Genomic DNA, 13043 nt, shown 5'->3' with positions numbered 1-13043 from the left:
ACACAAAGTCAGAGCCATCAAACAGGTTCAGGGGCCGCGCTGACAGAACGCTGACAGTTCAGAAGCTTTTCAGATTCTTCAGAAACTCGACAGTCCTGAGATCCACTCCCAACACGCCCGCCCCTCCCCTCCCCCCCACGCCGCCGCCTCTGCCGTCTCCCCCTGTTTGTCTTTTTTTATCCTTTGCTATCATCATCATTCCCATTAAGATTGCGGTGAAAGTGAACAATACAAAAACACGACAGAGAAGAGACGACGGAGAGAATGAGATAAATTGGGCTGTGTCAGCATCGCAGGATCTCCTCGCACCTCTTCCTGCGACCTGATTTTGACAGGTAGTTGTCAGAGATATGATAGGGTGATAACGGTTTTGACCCCGCCCTCTGCCACATCCTCCCAACACACACAGAAGAAAAACGATGATGCACAGTTTAGTGCGGCGTCTGTTATCAACACAATCTCCCTCTGAATGTGAGCGCAGCGATGAGTGGCAACAACCTGGGAATGTGTTGACAGCAGCAGAAAACGTGAGGTGAGGGTGTCGGCGACGGCGGCCCGCGCGGGGGTGAAAGGTTAAGAGCCTGTGATGTGCTGACAGTCGTGGAAATGAAGCGTTCAAACGCAGGCGGAAAAAATAACCACGACAAAAGAGAAAAAGTGAAACTCTTCATGTTCTTGTGTTCAGATTTGTCTCCTTTCTTGTTTTAGTGACTGATTTTTCACAGTCTGGTCATGTGATGCAGTCAGCTGATCTGGGGTCAGCCTCAGCTCAATCCCTTAAACACTTCAAGGACTTTCCCTCAAAAATGTAGGTTAACACTTTAAAAAGAAAAGCAAATAATAAGTGTTTTTCTTTACATTAAGTGTGTTTTTTGTTATTTCTTATTCATTTTCAGGTACCTTTATTTACCTTTATAATTGTATTATTCATTTATTATGCTTTTATTTGATCTTTTATTACATTTTTTACAACACATCTCTTTATTATATACTGCTTAAAGAAATAAGGGAAGACCTAAAAATGCAAATTTATACTGAAACACATTGTAAAATTCTTGAACGACAAAATAATGTAACATTAATTTACAGAAATGAATGGAAATCACACAGATTATAAGTGTTTTCGTTACATTAAGTCTGTTTTAGTTTCTTATGCATGTTAAGGTCCTTTCATTTACCTTGTATTATTATTCATTGTGTGTTTAACAGTGGTTTTAACAGATTAATATCAACAAATATCTATAAAAAAAAACTGTGTTTTTAAGGAATTTGCTGAATTTATTGATTTCTTTTATAAATTGTAAATATAAAGTGATTATACTGGAGCAGAAATGACTTAAAAATGTAAATAATTCTTATATATTTCACTAACTGATACATTGAAATGGCATTAACTGATTTTACGCCACTGCAAGTCGTGTATTTTGTGAATTTGCGCAACAACAATAATAAAACTAATACTTATAATACACATAAACATATGACTATCACTAAAACTACAACTATGACTGATACAATTAATAATAATTTAACTTAAAAACAAGGCTGCAGAGTACTTTAAGTGTTTAAAACATTAAAATCACATCAAAATCATTTAAATATCATAATAAGGTAGAATAAGATGAAAATACGTGCATATAATAATTACTGTATTGTGGTTTTGTGCAACAATAATAATAAAAAAACTAATACTTATAATAGATATAAAACTTGTGAAAATAGTAATATCACTCAAACTATAACTATGACTAAAGATCATAGTAAATAATTAAGTGCTTTATGAGTTTAAAACATGAAAATCAGACATTTAAATATCATAATGAGGTGTAATAAGATGAAAATACATGCATATGATCATGTGATTAAAGGCATTAAGATGATTTTTTTGCTGTATTGACATGTGGTGAATGAATAAAAGACATAAAACGTTAAAGATGTCATTGATTCAGAAGCCTCAGATTCCACCGACTCTGACCTCAGACTACAGTTCCATCACAACCACGCGTCAAAGTCTGCGGTAAATAATAATAATAATAATAATAATAATAATAATGATGATAATAACGTCTGTGCTCGACCCAAATAAGCACAAACACGGTCAAAAAATACGATTTATTTTCCAATCTGGCACAGAGTTTGGTGCCTGAGCAGCCAGAGAGAAAAGAAAGAGACAAAAAAAAGAAAGAAATCCAGCAACCCACTTAGGCAACCATGCTGCACAATACGGAACATTTTTTAACAGTAGCCTAATCTTTTTTTTTTTTTTTCCTCTTTTCTGTCGCTCCAACGCTGCCGCGTCTCCTCCCCCCTCCTCCCCCCTCCTCCCCCCTCCTCTCACTCCTCGCACTGCGGGAGAAAGTCAAATAAGGTTTACAGAAAAGAAAAAAAGACCCAAGTCAGCAAGTCCCACTCCACGCTGACACCAGACACACAACTCCATTCAGCAAACGCCGCTATCAGCCTGAAGGCCGTTTATCACCAGTCAAAGTGAAAAGGCAAAAAAAAGCAAACGCGAATGTAAGTCGGTGACAATACGAGACACTGAAAACCAGCTGCTGCTGCTGCTGCTGCCAAACGCGCTGGAGGTTTCATTCTGTCAATTTTTATTACTTCTTTTTCTCCTCCTCCTTTAAAAGCAGATGTTAAACTGCGCAGCTTTTGCTTTTCACACAACATTTAAACAACGGAGAAGCTGAAAGAGACGGCGATGAGGAGGAAGAGGAGGAGGAGGAGGAGGAGGAGGAGAAAAGAGACGGACGTTATTTTCCTCTAAACAGCGGAAACATTCAGGAGAAAATCAACATTTTTCATTCTGCGTTTACTGATTTAAAATGTGATGCTACTGCTGTAGCAGAGGGCTCAAACTCGTGGCTCGTGGGCCAAATGTGGGCCGCCACTCAATAAATATATATTCAACAAGACCATGGTTCGGTTCGTGTTGTGGTTTTCGGGTCACGGTTTTTATTGTTTGTGACGTTAAGGAGATCATTTGAAATGTTCACAGTCTACAAAAAGCTCTATTCCTCTGCTTTTCTGTAGTTATTGAATTTTCATTTTCTTTTAAAAGGCGTTTGATTTTCTCCTCTGACACTAACGCTGTATCATTCACTTTCCATTGTGACATCGGGCAGCGAGTGCTGTGTTTATGAACGTGGGGAAACAAAGAAGACGCAGTCGCGCACACAATCATATCCACACAGAATCTATTTATAGGGAATATATATATATATATATTTATGTATATATATACACACATTTAATGTACTTTTTTTGCACCCCTATTATTATCGTCCATGTCAAAGACTCCATTAGCGTCATTACTGTCCAACGCCAAATTCCCACCAGTGTGTATTGACGGGGGACGAGTAAAGTGGACGTCCACAACAAACGTGTCATTTCTGACATTTGACGTTGATTAAAAATGCATCATTTAAGGGAAAAACATGAACTCACACTCACTCAAACAACATGGTTTTAGGATTTGGGTCAGAATAAAGGTTAAGTTTAGGTAATTAGTTGTGATGGTTAAGTTTAAGGTAAAATAACTTGTGTTTGTGAGGACCTAAACAACGACTTTAAGGGGCTTTTGGGGGTTAAGACTACTACTACTAAATAATCGAGTAGTATAATCGCCCCTCCCCAGTGTGTGTGTGTGTGTGTGCAGGACGGCACCATGCTGTCGCCATAGACGCCTCCTCATAAACATATTTTCCGCGTTCAACTGTACACATCCATGTTTGGCAGAGACTCCCACAGATCGTGTAACAGACACTTGCCCACCTACCCGGCCCAGATGGGGGATAAAATTGAAAAAATCCAAAACACAGATTAGACGCAGGACAAACAGCAGACCCCCCACACACACACACACACACACACACAGACACACACACACACACACACAAACACGGTACGTCCTTGTGTGTCAGGGTTAACAGAGCTCCTGTAAGAGGAAGACGCATCACTGAGTGGACGAGAGTGAGTTCTCCTGGTCAAACACGCCTTTAATAATAAATGGACTTCACACATTCTTACACACACACATTCCTGTATGGGCATCAAGGTGAGGTCTGAGTAAATGCACTATGGATGTGAGGACCATCATTTGCTAAGCTTAAAGATAAAAAAAAAATGCTACATTTCCACACAACATGGCGTCCTGACACCAGTTTCCTCTTTAGCTTCTTAAAAAATTTAATTTCAAAAAGTCAGCGTCAAATCAGTACTGAAGTGAGGACCTTCTCATGAGGGAACTGTTGGTTTCATTTGTGGCTACAACATTTTAACTACTGTCTTCCTTCCTAATGCACACACACACACACACACACACACACATTTTTACTTGATTTTCTTCAGTTTGTCTGAGGACCTCTGAAACTTTGAGAGAAGCCCAAAAACAGCCTCCAGAGGCCATTACAGTAAAAATAAAGTGAGGACCGTCCAAAATGACCACACAATGCAAAAAGGTCCTCAGTCCAAAGGTTAAAAAATCACACTGGGTCTCACAAAGATAGCTATGCAAACACGCACACACACACACACGTAACCACTAACTTTTTGTTCTTGTGTGTCGCCCTGCGTGTCGTGCACCTGCGTGCGTGTGCGTGACAGCGCTCAGCCCCGCCCCGCCCGCACATGCTTGTGTTACACACTTGTGTGTCTTGTCTTTTTTTTTAATCAGCTGACTGATCCGCAGCTTTTAATGTGGCTGTTCCAATTACTGTAAAAGTCATCCTGCTTCATATAACCACAAATATTGACACTTTATTGCACAACACATTTATGACATTTTGAAGGTCACCCTGCGCGTTAGGCATCATCCCTCACAGCTGGGGGTGTGTGATGATGTGTGTGTGTGTGTGTGTCATAACTATCCTCACTGTATTGATTTTCGTTCCTCGTCTTCCTCATTTCACCCCCCCCACCCCCCTCTATTTTTTATGCAAAGAAGCTTCACACAGCAGGAGGCGCAGCAGCGGCGTTACAGCGACTGTCACACAGGTGAGCCTTCGGCTTTTCATAATACACGCCTGTGTAAAGGCCACGGCGGTGTTCGATAGTGCTCACACTATTACACAATTAGGAAAAACTGACATTTTTGTACGACATAGCTTTACAGCGATACTTCCAGTGAGACACAGACGCTCACTTTCAATTAAAATGTGGACAAAATGGAAGAAAGAGGACATTTTAGCTACTTTTACACGTTTACATGTTTCCTTTATCAAATATGCGTCAGGTTAATATCTTAAGAATGTGTTTGATGATATATCTCAGTATTAGACAGACTTTTCTGACTGGAAAGGGAAGTTTGCAAAGTGCTCACTCTGCCACACCAAACCCCATAGAGAAAATCAGCGTTTTTAGCTCATTGGGAAACAGGAGCTGCTGCTCGACTGCTGCCTCGTGTGGTCACTTTGTGTCACTGAGGTTAATGTGAGCAAAGGACGATATATGCTGAAATGACTAAATGGCACATGAGAACGTACTAATGGAGGCAGAAGTGGATCAACAGCTCCTGTGTGACGTGATGTAAAAATCACTGATTTTCTCTATGGAGTTTGGTGTGGGAGAGTGAGCACTGTGAAACTTCAGTTTTTTAGTTGAGCCTTTTATTAAGTGGCTAAAATCAGATTTTACCAACCATACGTCAAAAAACCCCTGAAACAATCCTTGAATTTGACCGCGTTCATGTTGACAGACGGACGTACAAATGACCAGAGTGACCCTGAAGGCATCACTGCCTCACAGTGAGAGTTTCTTATTAAAAATAAACAAAAAAAGTGTCACAAAAACAGATGAAAGTGCTACATTTCACAGCGTTATGTTTATATTTCCTGTTATTTTTCTGTGACTGTGGCAGATTGTTCATTAAATCACAGAAACACTGTCTGGAATCATTTGATATTTAATATTTGACATTTAATAAAAGATCAGTATTTACCAGCACTGTGCATCTCTTCTCTCTCTCTCATGAGTGTCAGAGCGAGCGGCCCCTGCAGAGTTGACATGTTTTATTCCAGACAGACCTCACAAAAAAAACCCTCCCTACAATAGATCATAATCCAGACCATTCGTCTTTTAATTAAACATTCAGTTTTTTTATTTCCTTACTCCCGAGAAAATGTTTTGAAACATTTAAACTGTTTTTTTAAATCTCCGGTGGATGAATCGCTGTCGCGCCTCGAAAACACGACAAACGCAGAACTGTGACTGTGCTAGTACAAGAAAATCACACGGGGGGGTGAAGGCTGTGTCTGTCTGTGTGTCTGTGTGTGTGTGTGTGTGTGGGGGGGGGGGGCTACATGTATAATTCAGTCGTATCTGATCTGAGACCAGCTCCTCTCTCCTCTGCCTTTACTGGTGTCACGGCGGCGTAATGGAACATGCCAGAACAAAGGCTCCCAGATCAGATTGGAGCAGAGTTGAGCAGGGCCATCTGGGAGGCAGGCTGAGTATCAGTCACTGTGCCTGCTGTCTGCACGCACACACACACACACGCACACACACACACACACACACACGCACACACACACACACACGCACACACACGCGCACACTGACTAACTGTGTGAGAGTGAAACTGTGTGTGTGTGTGTGTGACACCTCACGCCCTTCCATCAGCACATCATCAGGATCTTGCAAACGCTATGACACTATGACACTACGACGTTTCACCACCGGGGGCAGCGTAACAGAGTCTCTGTTTGACACACACACACTTAAATTGTTGCAATTTGATATAAAAGAAATAAAAAAACACATGGGGATAAAATATGTGACGTATAAAGTACGTTTTCTTCAGTGTGAATATTTTGCTGCTTGTTTTTGCTTCATATCACAAGTAAAATCATTATTGATGCATTTTTTGGTTTGTAGACATTTGTAGAAGGTTTTAGGAAACACTAAACATTTGAGTTGGTGCGTAAGGTGTGAGGGTTCATGGTTCTGGACTCACACAGGGTTTAGGTTCTGAGGTTCTGAGGTCATGTTGAGGTTCAGGTGAGGGAGAGAGGACACTTTGTTTCTGAATGTCCTCACAACAGTGGAGAAGTGTGTGGTCTTGACCAACAATGGTATAAACCATACACTGTGAGGACATTTTGAGACATCCTTAAAGGGCTTTTTCAGGGGTTAGGACCTGGTTTTTAGGGTTAAGGCATTTAGCTGAGGTGGTTGAGGTTAAGGGTTTGGTTCAGAATAAAGGTTAAGTTTAGGTTAAGGGTTATTAAGGTCAAAGACTGTGAAAAAAAACATATAAATCATAGGATTCTTAGAACTTTAAGGGGCTTTTTGGGGTTAAGACCTGGTTTTAGGGTTAAGGTAACGGTAAGAATGCTGCATAAGAATGTGTTCCCTCTCTTTTCTGTCATAAACATGACCTTTGCCAGGACCAGGAGCCCTCATAGAGACTGGAACCTGGTCCTAATGAGGCAAAAGCTTGTTTCTGAGGAACTGTTTAAAGTTTAGGACTAAGATTTGAATGGTTGGTTATAGTTAAGGTTAGCGATGATACTTTGTTTAGTCAGTGAACAAGTATCCTGAGTAGAGCAGTCACCTGACAAGGAGACCAAAACCTGGTCCTGGTTAAGTTCAGGACTAAGATTTGAATTGTCTTTAGGTTAAAGGTTAGGGTTAGTCATTAACTGATGATAGTTAGGGTTAGTCATTAACTGATGATAGTTAGGGATGAGGCTTTTGTTTCATCTGTTTAAACCAATGGAAGTGAATGTGAATCCTTATAATGACGTGTGTGTGTGTGTGTGTGTGTGTGTGTGCACGCTGCCTCCTCCTCCTCTGTTACAGAGACCACACCCATTTCCCATTAATGGAGGACACAAAAAATAATATATAATAAAAAAAAATCATCACCATCAAAAACAACAACAGCAAAAAAAATAAACAGCAACATGGACGTGTGTGTGTGTGTGTGTGTGTGTGTGCCAGTCCTTAATGGTTCTCTTTCAATCACACTTTGCACTCTAAACGTTCTGTGGTTTTGATTAGTATGATATCACTTTCAGGAAATAAAACTGGAGGGGGAGAAAAAAGAGAGAGAGAGAGAAAAAAAGAAAAAAGCACATCAGTCATAAAAACACAAGATGTTTTGCGTCTTTGCTCTGCCATTATTCTAATGTGTCACGTGACTCTGCCGTCGCAGCCCAGCGGCCTCTCTCTCTCTCTCTCTCTCTCTCTCTCTCTCTCTCTCTCTCTCTCTCGTTTTCCCCCCATAGTCAAATAAGTGAGTGAGGGGGTGAGGAGGAGGAGGAGGAGGAGGAGGAGGAGGAGGGATTGACGGAAACAGTTTGAAAAGAGGAAAGATATTAAGAGCGATTGGGTGAGAGAGGGAGGGAGAGAAAGAGTAAAATGTGATGACATCATTTGAAAGGCATTAGGCTTTTAAAAATGCGCCCGCGGGGACTTGATTTCCTTACACCACAGCAACACAACACCATCCGGCCTGATGCTCCATCACTCTCACACACACACACACACACACACACAGCCGCTCCCCCCCTCCTCCTCCTCCTCCTCTTCTTCTTCTTCTTCTTCTTTTATTTCCCCCCCCCCTCTCCCCCCCTCTCCCCTCCTCTTGATTTGGACCGGTGCCATCTTTGTGAGCGTCTGGTTCATGCGAGTTAATCAATTTGAGGTTTAGTTACACTGCTGATGCTAGCATTCTCAGCCCGGTGCCGGAGCGTAATCTGAACTCGCAGAATTTATTAACCAAACACCAATTATCATTAAACACCACTGCATTATCCCCCGCCTTTTACTACCTGACAAGGACTACTTAATGAAATTTCAGATTAAAGTTATTTGGCCCGTGATTTATGGGCATCCCGAAAACGTCCTAATGCAACACTCTCTCCTCTTTGCTTCTTTACTTCTTTCTTTCTTTCTTTTGGTGCAGATGCTTTTGCTGCTTCTTCTTCTTTTATTTATTTATTTATTTTCTTCCTCTTTTTACACCAGGGATATGAGAAGTCTCTGAGGTATTACAGCAACCAGGTCTAGACCGAGGAGGAGGAGGAGGAGGAGGAGGAGGAGTGAAGGTGTTCCAAATTCTCCTCACTTCATACTTGTTGTTTCCTGCTGACCCCGACACAAGATAAGAGCAAAAACAAAATAATAAAAGAAAGAAAGAAAGAAAGAAAGAAAGGAAACATCCACACATGAGGAAGGCGAGTTGTTGTTGTTGTTGTTGTTGTTGTTGTTGTTGTTGTTGTTTACCGCCGCAGGGTTTGTGTGTGAGATGAAAACAGCGGCAGAATGTGTTACATATAAGGCAGCAGCGTCAGTGTCGGGGTAAACAGGGGCACCAGATGTTCTTTGATGTTAATAATGGCATTTATTATTAATATTAATTAGACCGCAATTCAGCAATACATTTGGGCCATTTCCAAGTCAATTAAGCAAAAATGGCATTCGGGAGAGACGTGGAAACGACTTTTTTTTTTTTAAAGGCAGGTGTTTGGAGGAGAAAAAAACAAGAAAACAAGAAAACAACAAAAAAACAAAAGAAAAGAAAAGATAAAATAAAAAAAGCCTAATAAAACGACTATTTTGCAGCTCCATGAAAAACAAGTCAATCTGCGTGTGATTTTATTTTATTCTTTCCTCGTTTTTGTCTTTTTTCTTCTTCCATTTTATGACTTATCTCTTAAACATATACGTGTATATATATACATATATATATGTGTGTATATATATATATATACACATATATATACATATGTAGATTAAAAAGTTGGGTTTTTCTGACAAATGTACACACATGAGAGGGGGAGGAGTTAATTCAGATATGAAATCATCATGAGGTTCTCAAACCCTGGGAACGGGGCCCACAGACGGGTCGTGGGAGTAGTTTTTTTGGTCCCCAAACACATTTTTTTAATCTGAATTTTCCCAACCTTTGATTTCAGATTCATGTTTATATGTTTTTAAAAAACATTTCTAAAATAAAGATTTTGATTCTTTTACTTTTATTTTTTTGTCATTTAAGTCGAATGTTTTTGTAAAAGTTGGACATCGATAACAGTTTTTTGTTTCTAACATTTCTAACATGCCTTCATAACATTCTGTCATTTTGTAACAGTTTTAAAAACAAAAGTAATGTTTTTGTGATGTTAGCAACATGTTTGTACCACATGATGACATGGTTCTGTCATTTAAGTAAGATATTTTTTAATAGCTTGATATTTTGTATCATGTAAGTCAAGTTTTCGCAGCAGTTATGACTTTCAGTAACATTGGTAACATATTCTTGTGGCGTTACTTGGTAATGTAGCAAAATCTTCTCATAACAATGTTAATATTCACAAAACAGGCACCGATTTATGGTCAAGGTTTCCATCGCCTGCAGATCTGATGAGAAAACATGACGCAGAGGCCTCCCAGCAGGGGGCGCCTTTCTCCATAAGATGCTAAATCCCATTTATACGTGTACGGATAAAAAGAATATCACATAAAACCCTATCTGAAGCTTTATTTGCTTTAATCTAGACCTCTGAATAGAAACCTGCCACACCTCTCTAACCAAGTGTGTGTGTTTGTGTGTGTGTGTGTGTGTGTATGTGCGTGTGTGTGTGTGTGTGTGTGCGTGCGCGCCCAGAGCCCTGCTTTTGGCAGCAGGCCCTCTTCTATTCAAAGCCGGTGGAGGCAGCAGCCTTACAATGGTACATTAGCAATCTGTGCGTTCATTTATCAGCGTGTGCGATGTGGACTCTCCGTTCATGGCGCGCTGCACTTTTCATGGCTGAAAATTAATGAACAAGCCTCGCCTCGCAACAAACATGCACCTGTGCTGCAGAGATGCTAATCACAAACATTTATATTTATTAGCCAACGCCCGCACTAAAACTGAGAGAGAGAGAGAGAGAGAGAGAGGGGGAGAGAGGGGGAGAGAGAGAGGGGGATGAAAGTAGAGTTGTGTTTTTTAAACTTGTGTAAAATTGTGTTAAAGCCATTAGTTTGAAGCACTTTTTTTAAATGTTTGTTGAAGTGCAGGATGTTGGAGTGTGATCTTCACGCTGTGAAAAAGCGAAAAAGAAAAAAGAAAGAGAAGGAAAATCTGAACGAGTTGATTTCATTTCCGAAGGCAACAAACGTCCGTCTCTGTCGTCACACAGGTAGGGAAGCGATGGACGAGCGTCTCATCTGTTTCCTCTCTCCTCCTGTCTTCCCTCGCTCTCATCCTTCACTCCATCCCTCCTCCTGCTCCTCCTCCTCCTCCTCTTCCTCCCTCCTGCTCACACACTGACAGAAGGTGGCTCTCTCCCTCAGTAAAGGCTCTGCCTCTGCGCGGCTGCAGGAGGAAGAGGAATGGTGGCTGGCACCGGCCCACCTTTGTTCCCCCCCTCCACCACCTCCTCACCCCCCCTCCTCAAGTCTGTTTCAGGCTTCAAAGAGCATTGGAAAAAGACACACACACACACACACACACACACACAGAGATATACAAATGGAGGAGCACTGATGTCTCACTAACTTTATCATTCTAGCAGGGTGATCATAGCCTCGTTGAGAGGCTGTGGATGATGCTTGAGGGTGTGTGTGTGTGTGTGTGTGTGTGTTGTCCACAGAGTGTCTGCATGGCAGCACAAAAGGCAGATGGGGACAGAGGTGGGTGTCTTTTAGGACAAGAAGACAAGTGCAGTTACTAATGTGTTTGTCTGTGCATTTGTGTACACACACACACACACACTGGCAAGTGTCTAAGCTTGTGCGTGTGTGTGTGTGTGTGTGTGTGTGTGCTTAAGTGTGTTGTGCTATAATAATTAGGGTGTATATTCATCATGCCCCCTCTCAGTCTGTGTTGGCAGGAAGTGGTGTGGTTACCATTAGTGAAGGATGACTAGGTTGCTGTGTCTTTTACTGGGAGAGGAGAGGAGAGGAGAGGAGAGGAGAGGAGAGGAGAGGAGAGGAGAGGAGAAATGTAAAATAAAATGTAATGACAGTCAAATTAAGAAAAAGAAAGGAGAAAAAGAGAGTCCAGGAAATGAGGGGATAGGGAAGGAAAAGGCAGACAGAAAATGAAGTAAAAGAAAGGAAACAAGGAAAGGAGAGGAGAGGAAAGGCAAGGGAACAGGGAATTAAAAGACAGTCAATGTAATTCAAGAAAAGCCAATGAAACCTTAATAAAGTGAGCGTTTAAACAGTTTTAAGGGTAAAAGGTAAAATGACAGGAACATGAAAGGATGAACAGGTGCAGACAAGGAAACATGAGAAGGAAGAAAAGCCCAAATGTCCTCGTCTCTGTGTCTTCACTGTGTCTTCACTGTGTCTGCACCTCCACACGACCACCGGCCTGTTGCTCTGCCCCTTTAACAACTCAATCAACTCCTCCTCCTCCTCCTCCTCCTCCTCCTCCTCCTCCTCCTCCTCCTCCTCCTCTATGAGCCGCCATTGATTTCCTATTCATTTCTGTTGGTGCTAAATCAACGGCAAGCACAATGGTCCAATCACAAAACTCTGGCCGACTGTAACACCTCGTCCTGGCGGCCTCCGGTCAGTCAGAGACCTGACTGCACGCGCGGTCGTCGTTGATGCCGCCGCTCACCGCAGCCATTAGCGTGTTCTTATTCTCCATCAATGAGAATGAATCAATTAAGCCTCATTAAGGCTGCGTATTAAGGTGGAGTAATTATCTGGTGGCGAATGCAGCGCGATCCATCGACCGGGAGCAGAAATGTGCACTTAAAGACATACAGTATATTACCACAGGAGGCCATGGACACTTTTAACAAGGCCACTGTGCAGGAGGAGGAGGAGGGGGAGGAGCTAAAGTGGGTAAATCTGCTGCACCTCGCACATACATATGTCTCTGTGTGTGTGTGTGTGTGTGTGTGTGTGTGTGTGTGTGGTCAGGCTGTAAATCCACAGACCAAGGACGAGCTCCTGCCTCTTTTTTTCTTCCCTCTTCTATGAACTTGTCCAGTGTCTCGGAAAATGAAATAAAAAGATTTATATTGTGGCTGCAAACATCCTTGTGTGTGTGTGTGTGTGTGTGTGTGTGTGTGTGTGTGAGACGAGCGCGAGAA

The 13043-nt window shown here is 41.6% G+C and overlaps 1 protein-coding gene across 4 annotated transcripts in view; it reads right to left on the bottom strand.

Moving 5' to 3' along the window:
- The window catches only part of znf536 (zinc finger protein 536), a 317559-nt gene that overhangs the window by 109058 nt on the left and 195458 nt on the right, over positions 1–13043 (bottom strand). The window lies entirely within an intron of this gene.

This window comes from Solea solea, chromosome 5 (assembly GCF_958295425.1).
Source record: "Solea solea chromosome 5, fSolSol10.1, whole genome shotgun sequence".
Classification (NCBI taxonomy): Eukaryota; Metazoa; Chordata; class Actinopteri; order Pleuronectiformes; family Soleidae; genus Solea; species Solea solea.
This window is presented reverse-complemented; position numbering and strand designations above follow the sequence as displayed.